The following is a 14,146-nucleotide window of genomic DNA, read 5'->3' as shown; positions in this document are numbered from 1 at the left end:
ATTAGCTATTTTCATTGTTCTGTTGCTTAGTCATGTCCGGCTCTTTGCGACCCCATGGACTCCAGCATGCCAGGCTTCCCTGTCCTTCACTGTCTCCCAGAGTTTGCTCAAATTCATGTCCATTGAGTCGGTGATGCCGTCCAACCATCTCATCCTTTGTCATCCCCTTCTCCTCCTGCCTTCAATCTTTCCCAGCATCAGGGTCTTTTCTAATGAGTTGACTCTTTAACAGCAGGTGGCCAAAGTATTGGAGCTTCAGCTCAGCATCAGTCCTTCCAAAGAATATTCAGGGTTAATTTCCCTTTAGGATTGACTGGTTTGATCTCGTTGCTGTTAGCTATTTTATTACAGGTTTATTAAACAGTGGATAGTGTAGTTTCAGCAAGGATATAACATTGGCAATACAGGCAAACTGAGTACAGTGCCTTTATGGTATACCCACAGATTAATCCCCACAGGACCACTTTGATGTCAGTGTTGAGTATAATTTGCAGGGCCCAGAGCAAAATAGAAATGTGGGGCTCCTTGTTCAAAAAGCAGGAAATAAGTACCATTAAAGGTACATAGAAAGCCTCTTCCTTCCTTCCCAAATCTCTGCTTATTGTGGTGGTATTTGCTGTTTAATTCCATAAGAAAAATTGAAGTTTTAAATTATTAGCATGAACATTGCTATTCATCTTTTATATTGTGTGATGCCAGTTCTAAATGCAGATAGCACATTTAGCTCATCGGTGGAATCACTGACATTATATAACTCACGTTTGGTGACTTATCCGGGAGGGTGCCTCAGGCTGGCCAGAAGAGACACAGCCTGTGACAGGTGTCCGGGGGCCCGCGACTCTGAACAAGCATGACACGCGGTCAGGTTGGAGGAGTCGAGCCCACAGCCCCAGCTGCAGCAGGTAGGTCACCCCAAGCCAGGACTTTCTGTGTACCTCGAGTGCGGTGTTTAGATCACCCCTGCCAAGAGAAGGCGTCTAGCTGGCTGCCCACCCACCATGCGATGGGGCTGCCAGCCTGGGAGGTAGGTGGGCAACCTCTGTCCTGAGAGGCTTCTGGGCATCCTCCCCCGCCCGTGCCCAAGACCCCTCTGGGAGCAGAGAGTGGGAGGCCAGATGGGGCCTGGTGCACCAGGGGTGGGGACTTGGCGGCAGACCCATGCCTGAGCTGAGGCCCTAAGCCAGTATCTGCACCATGGTCCTACTGGACTGGACTTACAAAACACGAATTCAACAGCACTGCGACTTTCAAGATTACAAACACTGAGCATTAGACTCCAGGTAGTAGTTATAGGGTAGGTCGCTCAGTTGTGTTCGAATCTGCGACCCCATGGACCATAGCCTGCCAGGCTCCTCTATCCATGGAATTCTCCAGGCAAGAATACTGGAGTGGGTTGCCATTTCCTCCTCCAGGGATCAAACCTGGGTCTCCCACATTGCAGGCAGATTCTTTACCCTCTGAGCCACCAGGGAAGTCCTTTCTAAATGCCAGACCCTTCCACAGTGTGGAGCCTGTGTGACCGCACTGGCCCCATACTCGTGAAACCTGCCCTTTCTTTAGGAAACTCCTTTCCTACCTTAGGAAATGAGTTTTCTTTCCTATTTTTAATCCTGTGGCATGCTGAGAGCTTCTCTAGTTTCTCCCATCTTAGAGTCCATCTTTGTTTTCATTCTTTCCTTTAGTCAGTCAGCAATTTATTGAGCACCTCCTACAGCCAAGCACTGCTGAAGGTGCTGAAGGTGGAGTCGCTCAGTCGTGTCCGATTCTTTGCGACCCTATGGACTGTCGCCTACCAGGCTCCTCCATCCATGGAATTTTCCAGGCAAGAGTTCTGGAGTGGGTTGCCATTTCCTTCTCCAGGAGATCTTTCCGACCCAGGGATCGAACCCAGGTCTCCTGCATTGCAGGCAGTCGCTTTACCATCTGAGCCACCAGGGAAGTACCAGAAGGTGCTGAAGGTACAGCATGAAAGACTGAAATCCCTGCCCTCAGGGAGATGCCATTCAAACGGGGCAAGAGAGTAAACACAAGAAACGCAAGGGAGTCAGTGCTGAGTGCTGTGGAGAGGAGCTGAAGCAGGAAAGAGGCGGAGGAAATGGGGGTGCAATCACAGAGGAGGTGGTAATTAGTGCTGCAGAAGTTAGGGTTGCAGTGGGGTGGAGGGGGAAATCAGAAAGGTTTGAGTGGGGTGTGGGGTCAGGGAAGAGATGCCGTAGTGGAGGGGGAAGTTGAATGTGGCTGGGAGATGAGATCAGGTAGATTGAAAGCAGGCAGAGGCTTGGGAACTGAGATGTCTTTATTTGCTTATGCATCTCCACCCCTAAAGCTGGGGACATCTAGGGTATTTGGGCAATGATGATGTAGTAATCTAAGAAGAGGATCTCTTTGGTGGTGGAGGGGGCGAGATCTCCCAAATGTTTCTCCAGCATGTGGGGGCTTCTCTGATGGCTCAGATGGTGAAGAATCTGTCCGCAATGTAAGAGACCCAGCTTCAATCCCTGGGTTGGGAAGATCCATAGAGGAGGGCATGGTAACCCACTCCATTATTCTTGCCTGGAAAATCCCATGGACAGAGGAGCCTGGCAGACTACAGTCCATGGGGTGGCAAAGAGTCAGATGTGACTGAGCGACCAACACTTGTCACTTTCTTTTTTGATAACGGAGAGGGCAGAGTCCTCCCAAATGATGCTTCTCCAGCATCGCTTTCTAAAATATTTCTAAGGCGCTTTGCATGACATCAACACAGTACTTACCATTACAGGCTTTGAATGTTTAAACGATGAGTTTCACCAAGCACAACCTGCTTCTGTCATTTGAAAAGAGGCACTGGTTTTGAGAAAGACCAACCTACTGCTCTGAGAGACACCTACCACAAGGTGGCGCCATGGAGCTGTCATACCAGCAGCGCACCCTTTCCATAGTGCCCCATGCAATTGGTTTGTTAGAAATCACACGTGGGCCTTGGTTAAATGCCTTTTTCTCATTACTACATTCAGTCCTCGCAACAGCCCGTGAGTTCACATCATTAGTGTCACATGTGACACGGGGGAACTGAAGCGCAGAGATCACAGCTGGGAAGAAGCACAGCTGGTTTCTGAAATGATGTTTTTAACTCCAAAGGGGTTCTCTTGACTACAACCCTCTACTGCTTGCTTCCAGAAGAGGTTACCTTTGCTCCCAGACCGTCTAGTTTCCCCTAATGATGAGGTAAGGGGGATAATCCATAACCTTACTCAAGGTATTTGAATGATTAAGGAAGGGTGGACCCAGAGCCAGCATGGTTCTGGCCCAGGGGCCTTCTGGAACTGTGGGCTGGGAAAGACCGGTTACTGATGGGGTGGGGTGGGGAGGATCCATGAGGGGTTTTCAAGTGAGCCCAGGAGGACCCCACGCCTCCCTGCTCTTTCTCAGCATCTTCTCCAGGGCCACCTTATTCAGGCCTGTCCTCCTTGGAGATATTTTGTTTCCAATCGATCTTCCTTGCAAAATAAAGCCCATTTTCCTCAAAGACCCCAGGGGGGCTGCCCTCCCAGAATGAACTGAGGATGAAAGCCAAAGATGGTACAAGGCAGCTGATGAGGAAAAATAGAGAGAACGTCTTTATTCCAACAGGAAGAATTATCATTCACTGGACTTGGTGGCTGGGAAAATAGGGATCCGTAGTGGATGGACAGATTGCACAGCGAGGAGGGTGATGAAAGCTGATGGAATCCATGGGCGTGTGAGGGCCCACCTTCCTGTAACCTCGGCTCACTCCACCTTGGAAGGGCAGAGGTCAGTGGCCTGGGAAGCTCCCACGTCTGCAATGCTGGGTTCAACACGATATTACGAGGGGCCGGTAGGGGCACTCTTGCTTACTCGACCAAGGCTTGTTCTGACACCACAGTGACGGCGAGGGTTCCGGGCTCCGCTGGAGCTGCTGAGATTCTAGGCGTCTCAGGCTGCCCGTCACTGCCTGCCTGCCTGTGGCCACCCAGCCAGGAAGCAAACCGGCCTCCTTGCCTGCCCTGACTTTCTCTGGAGACAACACGCTGGCCCTCTGGATGCAACTGGATGCCCTGTAATCTTAGTCCCACGTTCACAAGAAGTGTTCACCGTGGCTGATTTTATTCAATACATTTTTTTTAAGTCCTTAAATTACGAAGTGATAGCATCAATGTAAAAACTCCGAACAAAATTGCATTTTGTTTAGTGATTGTGACCAGATTTTAGAACGTGGTTTTTCTTTACAGCTTTATTTGTGACCCATGAAAAGTTCTGTGAATTACAGAAGAAGATAAATTTATGTTCTTTTGCAAGGCATGATGGTTTGTTTTTTTCTGGAGAACCCTGATTGATACATAATGTATATATTTTGAGGTAGTATTTACTGTGTACTTGCTTATTACTTACCTGTTAATTTGTTAAAAGCTCAAAATGTGTCCAAATCTTTTGCTACTGACTGCCTTTCTGTTTCTTCTCCTGTTTCCAACACCTTTCCCTTCAATACTCTGTGCTGTGTGCTGTGCTTATTTACTTAATCCTGTCCGACTCTTTGTGACTTACTTAGTCGTGTCTGACTCTTTGAGGCCCCGTGGACTGTAGCCTGCCAGTCTCCTCTGTCCAAGGGATTCTCCAGACAAGAATACTGGAGTGGGTTGCCATTTCTTCCTTCAGGGAATCTTCCTGACCCAGGGATCGAACCCAAGTCTCTGGTGTCTCCTGCATTGCAGGCACTGTGCCATCAGGGAAGCCCCTCAATCCATTGATATAGTAATTTGTCACTTAAAGGTTTATGAGAGTTTCAGCTTTGTGAATTATATCTTTGTTAATAGAATGGTTCTGTTTGTGTAAAAAATAAGCTTTGTCTGATGTTGATATTGTCCACAATCAACATACTGATTTTAATATTATTAAACAATTGATTTTAATATTATTTCCAGTTAGTTGCACTGGCATAAAATACTTTTGTTATATTTGCTTATAGAATTTATTGCAATTTTGCTTTAAATAAGTCTCTTATAAACAGCATATATTAGGTTTTTTTTTTTCCTCCCTTAACTCAGTTTAAAAGTTTTTAGTCCTCTAACAGAGGAATTGCATTTAAAAGTCTGTCCTTTAATGGAGGAATTCATCTAATTTAGGTTTCTTTTTGTAAATTGTGAATTTGGTCTTTGTTCTTTCATGGTATCCTAATCCTTTAAAAAAAGTTTTTTTTGTTATTTTTCTTTTCAGCCCTTTGATAAACTGCATTTTCTCTGCATTTAAGACTTAGAGTTTTTGGAGTATATAAGCAGTTCTTAATTATATGAGTAGTTCCTAGTTTAATTATATCATTGGTTTCCAACAAATTTTTTGAAAGAATACTGTTAACTTGTGTTTCTTTAAAGTGAAGACTTCAACAGTAAAAAAAAATGATTCTAACATATGGAAATACATACAGTAAAAATTAAAAAGTGACGTTTCCTCATCCATGATGTCACCTTCTGTCTCTTTCCAGAAGCAGCTGTAAGCAGTTTGATATTGTTAGGTGTTTCTTCTAAACCTCGTGTGTGATCTCTGATCTACGGTGTTTATGTCTACATATATCTATCTGAGAATGTGTACTTACAGCACACTCACATAAAGGATCTTAATACATGTACTGCTCTTTTATTTGCTTTTTTCAATGAACAATAATCCTTCCCTTTCGGTGCATATAAATTCTCTTCCTTCTTTGCTAAATAGCTCCTTTGTGTCATCTTTTGCATTTATCTCAAATGTCTAGGAAGATGACCTTATCTTTGAGGAAAACAGCTTGCCTGGAATACCTTGTGGGCGAGGCGGGCACACACCTTTGAAATACTCCCACAAAGCAATTCACCTGTTCCAGTCACAGGTGAATCGGTGGCCCCAGCTTGGCCCTTGAGAACCTTTACCGTCAGTTAATTGCGGAAATGGTGGACATTGCATAAGGGAGCCCCTCGAGCAGGCCTGGCTGCCCCAAAGCATGCTGGGCAAATTTCCCCATGATGCTTGATGGAGAGTCCCAAGGCTCAGAGCAAATCTGATGCAAATCTCCCCTCTGCTCCTTCTCAGCACAGTGTCGGTCCACCTGCCAAGAGAACCACGCCCAAGTGCTTCCTGTGCGTGCGTGCAAGCTCAGTCACTTTAGTCGTGTCTGACTCTTTGCAACCCTATGGACTGTAGCCCGCCAGGCTCCTCTGTCCATGGGATTCCCCAGGCAAGAATACTGGAGTGGGTAGCCACGCCCTCCTCCATGGGATCTTCCTGACCCAGGTATTGACCCTGTGTCTTCTGCTTTACAGACAGATTCTTTTCAGATTCCCCTGCTGAGCCGTTGGGGAAGCCCCCAGGTGCTTCAACTGGGGGCCAACTCTGCATGCAGAGAGCTGAGAGCCTCACTTAGACACTCAGCAAGGGCCCTGTCTTTGGCTTGTTTGTTTAATCTCTCTGAGCATCTGTTTCTTAATCTGGAAAAAGAATTAAATAGGACAAACTGTATTCAGGGATCTAGAACAGTACCTGCCCATGAATTTATCCTCCCGACTTCAGGAAGGATTTTAAAGTGGCTTAGAAGAAAATAAAATGCATACATTACAATTAAGGAGGAAGAGTGGGGCAAAGAATGAGTTCAGTGTGAGGACTGTGCATAATCATACGTTTACCATCGCTGAGACACGAAGTTGACTCTGAACAGCTTAGAAGCCAAAGCGAAAGGGGAAAACGCTTGGTTTTCCCCTATCGGCCTACAAAATAAAGGCAATCTGCTTGCTCAAGAAACGTGGAGCCATCTGGGTGCTAGGGTGAACGCGTCCCCCCTTTGCATTCTTGTGAAAAGAGGACCCTCCACCCCCTAAGTGGGATGCTGGCATCATCCAAGTTTGAGTCAAAAGCTGTGGTAACTGAGAGAGCAGTTTTTGAAACAATGTGTTTTTCTCTCTCACAGTCCTAGCTTCTCCTCTTTCCTCCCCTGTTTTCAAGAAGCATGCCTTGGGAAGGATCAAGGCTAATAGTGAGACTGTCAAGAGAAGGAAAGAAACAGTGTCTGTTCAGCTTGTGACTTCCAAGACACCAAGGCAAGTCTTTTGAGTCTGCAGCATCCAGAAGTTGGGTTTTGGCAAGAAAGATAGGGGTTTCCCAAACTTGCTGAACTCCCATGAATATCATCAAGTACCAGGCCAGGAGGACCAGGTGACGTGACAGAATCTGACATCAGACAAGACAGAAAGCAGCCAGGCTGTGATGTGAGCAGCTCTGCCCCTCAAACCGTCACATGCATGCGACTCACCTAGCCTTGTTAAAATGCAGACGCAGTTCAGAAGGTCTGGGGTGGGGCCCGAGAATCTGCATTTCTTCCAGGGTCCTAGGTGATGCTGATGCTGCTCGTCCATGGACCGCACTGGTGGCAAGGATGTGAGGGAGAGCGAGGCAAAAAGTGAAGCAAGAAGAGCCCTCTCCTCCTGGCCCAGGGAATTGTGGAAAGAAGATGGACCCAGGTCAGAGATGTGCTGTCCTGCCTCCTCCAGGCGGAGGTCCCAGAGTAAGGAGGGAAGCTGAGTAGACTGCGGGGAAAGGCAAAAGCAGAGAGTCTTTGGGCCCGAGGAGAAGGCAATGGCACCCCACTCCAGTACTCTTGCCTGGAAAATCCCATGGATGGAGGAGCCTAGAAAGCTGCAGTCCATGGGGTCACTGAGGGTCGGACACGACTGAGCGACTTCACTTTCACTTTTCACTTTCATGCATTGGAGAAGGAAATGGCAACCCACTCCAGTGTTCTTGCCTGGAGAATCCCAGGGACAGGGAAGCCTGGTGGGCTGCCGTCTATGGGGTCACACAGAGTCGGACACGACTGAAGTGACTTAGTATAGTATAGTATAGTATTTGGGCCCGAATCCTCATCTAAAGCTCCAGTAGTGGGAGGGGTTGGGAGGTAGAGCAAGCCCTGTGCTGGGGACTCTGGCAACACGGGGGTGTGGGGTGCCCGGTTTGGCCTTCCTAAAGCCCTGGGCACCACGTGACAGAGAAGGGACTGGGGGAGCCCCAGCTGGGGGAGCCCCAGCTGGCTGCTCCAGAGCTTGTGCGAGTCTGTCTGGGGCCACAGGGCTACACAAGGGTCTTGGGCTGGTTGGGAATTACAACCATGCTTCTAGGGGCACCAGAACTTTCAGGAACTGGGTGAGGGTGGCCAATGGGTTGTCCGTGCCAAGAGAGCAGGCCAAGGGTTACACCTGCCATGGATGCCAGCAGCAAATGTCCCTGGGACTGCAGGGACAGACTGGCCCTCCCAGCTCATGGGCCAGTCCAGAAGGTCACCCAGAGCAGAGAGCCACGAGGGGGCCAGTCAGCCAGGGATCCACCCCCACCAGCACCCTGAGCAGCACAAGAATCCTGGTCCTCATTACCAAATGGCTCATTAGAGTTGAATTTTGAACTCCTGTGTATTTACCCCCCAAACCCCAAGCCAGTCCATTAAAGTCAATTAAATAGCCTACCGAATGTTTCTCTCATTACCCTACCAGGTGAAGACTGTGACAACAGTTATTAGATTCATTACAGAAAACAGAAGCCACAAGTTTGCCTGTCTTGGCCAAGTGTATGCATTTTTTTTTTTAAAGCCGACATAACAAAGATAATCCATAATGCTGATGGATAGAGTCCTTGGCTGTGAAAGAGAGTGCACACACAGGCAGCTTCTCTGTGGGATCAGCAGAGACAGGGACACAGGACTGGGCCACCTGCCTGGCGAGGGGTGATAGCTCAGGGGTGTTCGATTCCAGCAGAAATCAGGAGGAGAGGCACTCAGATTGGCATGGAGGGAGCAGAGGAAGGATAGGAGATTCAGTAAAGCATGGGAGAGGCTTCCGTCTTTTGTCTCCAAGTCCTTTATTAAGCTCCTGTTGTATGCCAGTCACTGAGCCAGGAACTTAAAGTTCAGAGCGCCATCCCATGCCATGTGGGGCTCACTCGCCAAGGAGAGGCTGGAAGATGGACAGTGCTTCCCTGTTGTCCTCCAGATGGGAGCCCTTGCAGGTGGCACGTTCGAGAGTGGGGTGTTCAAAATACTCCTGCAAATCCCCTTGATGTCCTGCTCTCTGCCTTCTGCCCTGGAGAGGCTGGGGCTGCGGAGGTGGGTGGATGGAAGACCCACTTGGCATATCCCCTTCCCCCTCGAGATTTATCCTGGGAAGGAGGCAGCGGCCATTTGTATTTAGAGGTTCCCAGTGACCTGCTTTTTGCCCTCCTCCCTTAACCCGTGCCCACCCCACTCCCACCAGGCACACACACACACACACACCCCGTGCACACATAGGCTGATGTGTCTGGAGCCCAAAGGTCAAGCTGGGCCATGCAGTCAGGTGGTATCAGCTGCTGGGATGGAAGACTTTTCAAGTCCCTCGTAAGGCACAATCATAAATGTATTAATACATTTTGCACAAGTTTTCAGCTGCAAATTCACTTTCATGCAGTACAGCCCCTTATTTCACAGTGGGGCCCCTTAGGGGGCCAGAGAGGAGGGCTGGCCTGTGGCCAGGCAGGCCAAGGGCTTGCCAGGCACCTGGCATCTGGTCCTGCTCCCCAGTGACCCTGTGCAAGGCCCCTTGAAGTCTCCTGGGTGCTCACCTCCAGCACACAGGAAAGGATTAATTATTAATTTTTATAACAACCCAGAAACTGATATCTGTGAACCACAAGTCCTGACACTTCTCCTCCAACATCCAGCTACTCCATCGTGGTTTTTAGCTGGGTCAGCGTAACAGTCTCATAACCTCAGAAGCGGGAGCCGTGAAGGCCTTCATCAGCCATTCCTGGGGGCAAAGGCCAGTCGTGGCACAGGAGCTGATAACTCTAAGAAACCCAGACGTCTTCACCGCACAGCAGAGCTGGGCCTCATCGTGCTCCCTTTCCTGGCATTTATTGTCTCCGACCGTCCTCTAATTTAGCTGCAATCTTCTCAGCGCTTTTACAAACCCCAGCTCAGGTGATCCCAAACATTGCTGCTACTGGATGGGCAGCTAATTGTTCTCCGGCAGAAAATAAAGATTCAGAGAGGGAAGTGACTCTCCAAGGTCACACAGGCTCAATCGAGCACTCTGTCCTCAGTATCACCTACCTGGAGGAATTCATAGCTGTGTTGCAAGAAGGGGGAGCCCTTTCAGGGTCCGAGATGGGGCCCTTGTCTAACACTCAGAAATGAATTGTCCAAGGACACACACATGCTGACAAAGCAAGAGACTTTATTGGGAAGGGCCCCTGGGGGGAGAGCAGGAGGGTGAGGGAGCCCAGGAGAGCTGCTCTGTCACGTGGCTCGCAGTCCCGGGTTTTATGGTGATGGGATTAGTTTCCGGGTTGTCTCTGGCCAATCCTTCTGACTCAGGGTCCTTCCTAGTGGTGCATGCATTGCTCAGCCAAGATAGATGCCGGCGAGGAGGATTCTGGGAGGTGGAAGGTCACGTGGTGTCTCCTTTTGACCTTTCCTGAACTCTTTCGGTTGGTGGTGGCTTATTAGTTCTGTGTTCCTGACCGGGACCTTCTGTCATAAAATAACTCATGAAAATGATTGCTACGGTGCCTGGCCGGGGTGGGGAGTTTCAGTCAGTGTGCTTCCTCTAACAACTGGACCAGCCTTTTAGTGCAAGATGTTAATTACGGTCCTCGGATGTATCCGAGGTTGGATGTCCATGAATCTTCAGAAAACCTGGGCAGCATTTAATCATCTCTCTGAGATGAAGTCCACAGTCTTCTCAGGACACTCTCTGACCCCCGACAGTGAGCACCATTGCTTTAAAAATGAGCAGCTAAAACCCCTCTGTCCCCTGCCTGCAGCGGTGCCCACTGGATGAAGCCCCCTCTTGCTGGGTTCTGGGGTTCGCTGGGCACAGTCGTGGACAGGAGCAGGGCCAGGCCAGTGCCGTGGCTGTCCCCGGGGCGGGGGGGTGGGTGAGCTGTCCTTGAATCAGGACTGTCCGGGCAGCAAACACCAGGCCGGCAGACTTGAAATGCAACACGTTCCACGTATAGCAGCAACGCCAGGGAGTAAACCTAAGAAACGCATAATATTCATCGCAAAAAATCTGCTGAACTACACAGAGGGACATTAAATAAGTGGTAAAACATGCCATGTTGAGAACTCCTAATACTGTAAAATGCCATTTGCTCGAATTTACATTTTAGGTAATTCTAATAAAGTATCTAAGGTTTTTTTGTTTTTGTTTTTAAATCTGAGGTAATGAACTTACATGGAACAACTCACCTGGAAAAATAAACATGTAAACGGAGTCATGAAATTTGGGGGAAGAAAAGAACAATGTGGGTCTACATTCCCAGCTATTAAAACAGAAATGAATACAGAGAAGAATGGAAGATGGTCAGACAGCTCAGTGGAAAAGAAGAGAAAGTCGAGGAACAGACCCTATGAACTAGAGAAAATTACTGGTTTACGATGAGTGTGATGTTCAGATCTGTGGGGAAAAGATCAGTTGCTTAGTAAACTATGTTCAAATCATGTGGGGAAATAAAGCTAAATTCCTACCTCATCCCTTATATTGGGTTAAAATCAAGATTTATTTCTTTATAGTAAGAGGGGATATAGTTCCTTCCTTGTTGTGTAATTATAGAAGGATGTGAGCTAATGCATGTAAAGTTCTTAGTTTAGAACACATCTGATAAACATTACCTATTATTATTAGTGTTATTAGTCCAGACGGATTATAATCCAAACGTATAGTGACAAATTCACCATCACATTACTGAGAGTTCAGGTAAAACTTCCCTGATCTCAAGGTGGGAGTGGTTTTCAAAGGCAGGATGTGCCTGGAGTCTTAGAAGGTTCTTACCCTGTGACTCAACAATTCCACTGCTAGGATGTTAACCCTAAGGATGTTCTCAAATCAACATGCAAAGATGGCTAATAAGCATTTTTTCTAAATAAGAGCAAGGTTCTTGGAGAAGACTCTTGAGATTCCCTTGGACAGCAAGGAGATCAAACCAGTCAATCCTAAAAGAAAGTGAATATTCATTGGTAGGACTGATGCTGAAGCTGAAGCTCTAATCCTTTTGCCATCTGATGCAAAGAGCTGATTCACAGGAAAAAATCCTGATGCTGGGAAAGATTGAAGGCAGGAGGAGAAGGGGACGACAGAGGATGAGATGGTTGGATGGCATCACCGACTCAGTGGAAATGAGTTTGATCAAATTTCAGAAGATGGCTAAGGACAGGGAAACCTGGCATGCTGCAGTCCATGGGGTTGAAAACAGTTGGACATGACTGAGTGACTGAACAACAACAAAAATAAGAGCAAAATGTAGATATCTACAACCTAAATATCAAAAAGGCAATGGTTAAAAAAAAAAGTCTTATTCAACCACATGCTGGACTACTATGCCACCATTAAAATTTTTAAAATTACCCCAGTGAACATTAAAAGATTGATTTGGGGAAATGCTAACCATGACCCAAAATGGTATATATAGTATCATAGTTTGAACTAGACACTGAAACAGCTATCTCTGTTAAGGGAATAACCTGAGTTTTTTTTCCTTTATTCTTCGCAAATTTACTATGTTCAACCTGTTTCTTTTATGATTCTACCACATTTTTTATAATATGGTTTTATATTGGAGTAGAGTTGATTAACAGTGTTGGGCTAGTTTCAGGTGTACAGTGATTCAATTGTATGTATGTATTTGTATATTAATATTATTTTTCTAATTCTTTTACCATTTAGGTTGTTACATAGTACCAAGCAGAGTTCTCTGTGTTGTACAGTAGGTCCTTGTTGATTATTCACTCGAAACATAACACTGTGTACATGTGATCCCAAACTCCCTGACTCTCTCTCTCCCCAACCCTTCCTTCCTTGTAACCATAAGTTCATTCTTCGAGTTTGCGACTCTGTTTCTATTTTGTAAATAAGCTCATGCGTACCATTTTTTATTCTTAGATTCCCCATGTAAGTGACATGGTACCATATTTGTCTCTCTCTGACCTACTTCACTCAGTGTGACAATCTCTAGATCCATCCATGTTGCTGCAGATGGCAATATTTCCCTCTTTTTAAATGCTGAGTAAAATTCCATTGTCTATACACCACATCTCCTGTACCCATTCCTCTGTCAATGGACGTTTAGGTTGCTTTCATGTCTTGGCTCTTGTAAAGATCACGGCGATGAACGCTGGGGCACAGGTGTCCTTTGGGCCATGTTTTTCTCCACATATATGCCCAGGAGTGGGATTACAGGATGATATGTGATTCTACCACATTTAATAGGGGGTGTTAATATCAATTTTAAAAGTTTTTTTTTTTAAATGGACATTGCCAGGCAATTTGTGCTTTTAAAAGTTATTTATCAAGTAGAGATTTTATTAAAATTACTTCCTCACCCTTGTATCTCAAACTGGGGTAAGTTTGGGGTTTCTGCTAATCGCTCATCACAGGAACTTGTCCCATAATTTACTCAAATAATTTTCCTCTAGATGCTCCTTTTATAGCAAAACAAATCCAAATGAACAATGGGAAGAATACAAAATGCTTATCATTTCTCTTTTCAGAAAGAGACCCATGCCGCCCTGGACCCCAGACGAAGCTGCCTCAGGCAGGTCCCATTGATGAGCTCTGTGTTGGAACGGCCCAGCCTCCCCTACCCATGGTCTGCCCTGGAGACATGTGCCAGGAACCTGATGCCAGGCCATGGCCCTGAGGTCAAATGAGTCCACTCTCCCTGGGCCTGAGGTGGCCAATTGTGAGCTGGACTTTCTCGAGAATTCAAAGTCTCAGCCCTCACAAGTCCCCAGGTCAAAGATCCCCCTCAGGTGGGGACTGGCTTCCCAGAAGCCTCCAAAACAAACAGTGATAAGCAAATGAGATGTAGGAAGCTGGCTGGTAGCCAGCGTGAGGCTGGGTGCCAAGCTTGGGGTGGTGAGGGACCAGAAAAGACCGAGGGCTTCCACCACACCGGCTTGTCGGGGCAGCTCCGGGCTGAACCTCTCCCCCTCCCTCTGCGGTCATCACCTCTGGGCAGGATAAGATGCAGGAGTGGGAACCCAGCCTGCCCGGGTGAAACCCGCCTGGGACCCGGGGCAGGTCAGGCTGGCAGGAGCGCTGTGAGGCTGGCAAATTCCGTGCAGGAGGGAAACTTGGCCTCACGCCATCTGCTCACCTGGCGC

The sequence above is a fragment of the Bos mutus genome, chromosome 16 (assembly GCF_027580195.1).
Source record: "Bos mutus isolate GX-2022 chromosome 16, NWIPB_WYAK_1.1, whole genome shotgun sequence".
NCBI lineage: Eukaryota > Metazoa > Chordata > Mammalia > Artiodactyla > Bovidae > Bos > Bos mutus.
The sequence above is the reverse complement of the archived record's forward strand: the minus strand, read 5'-3'. Positions refer to the sequence as shown.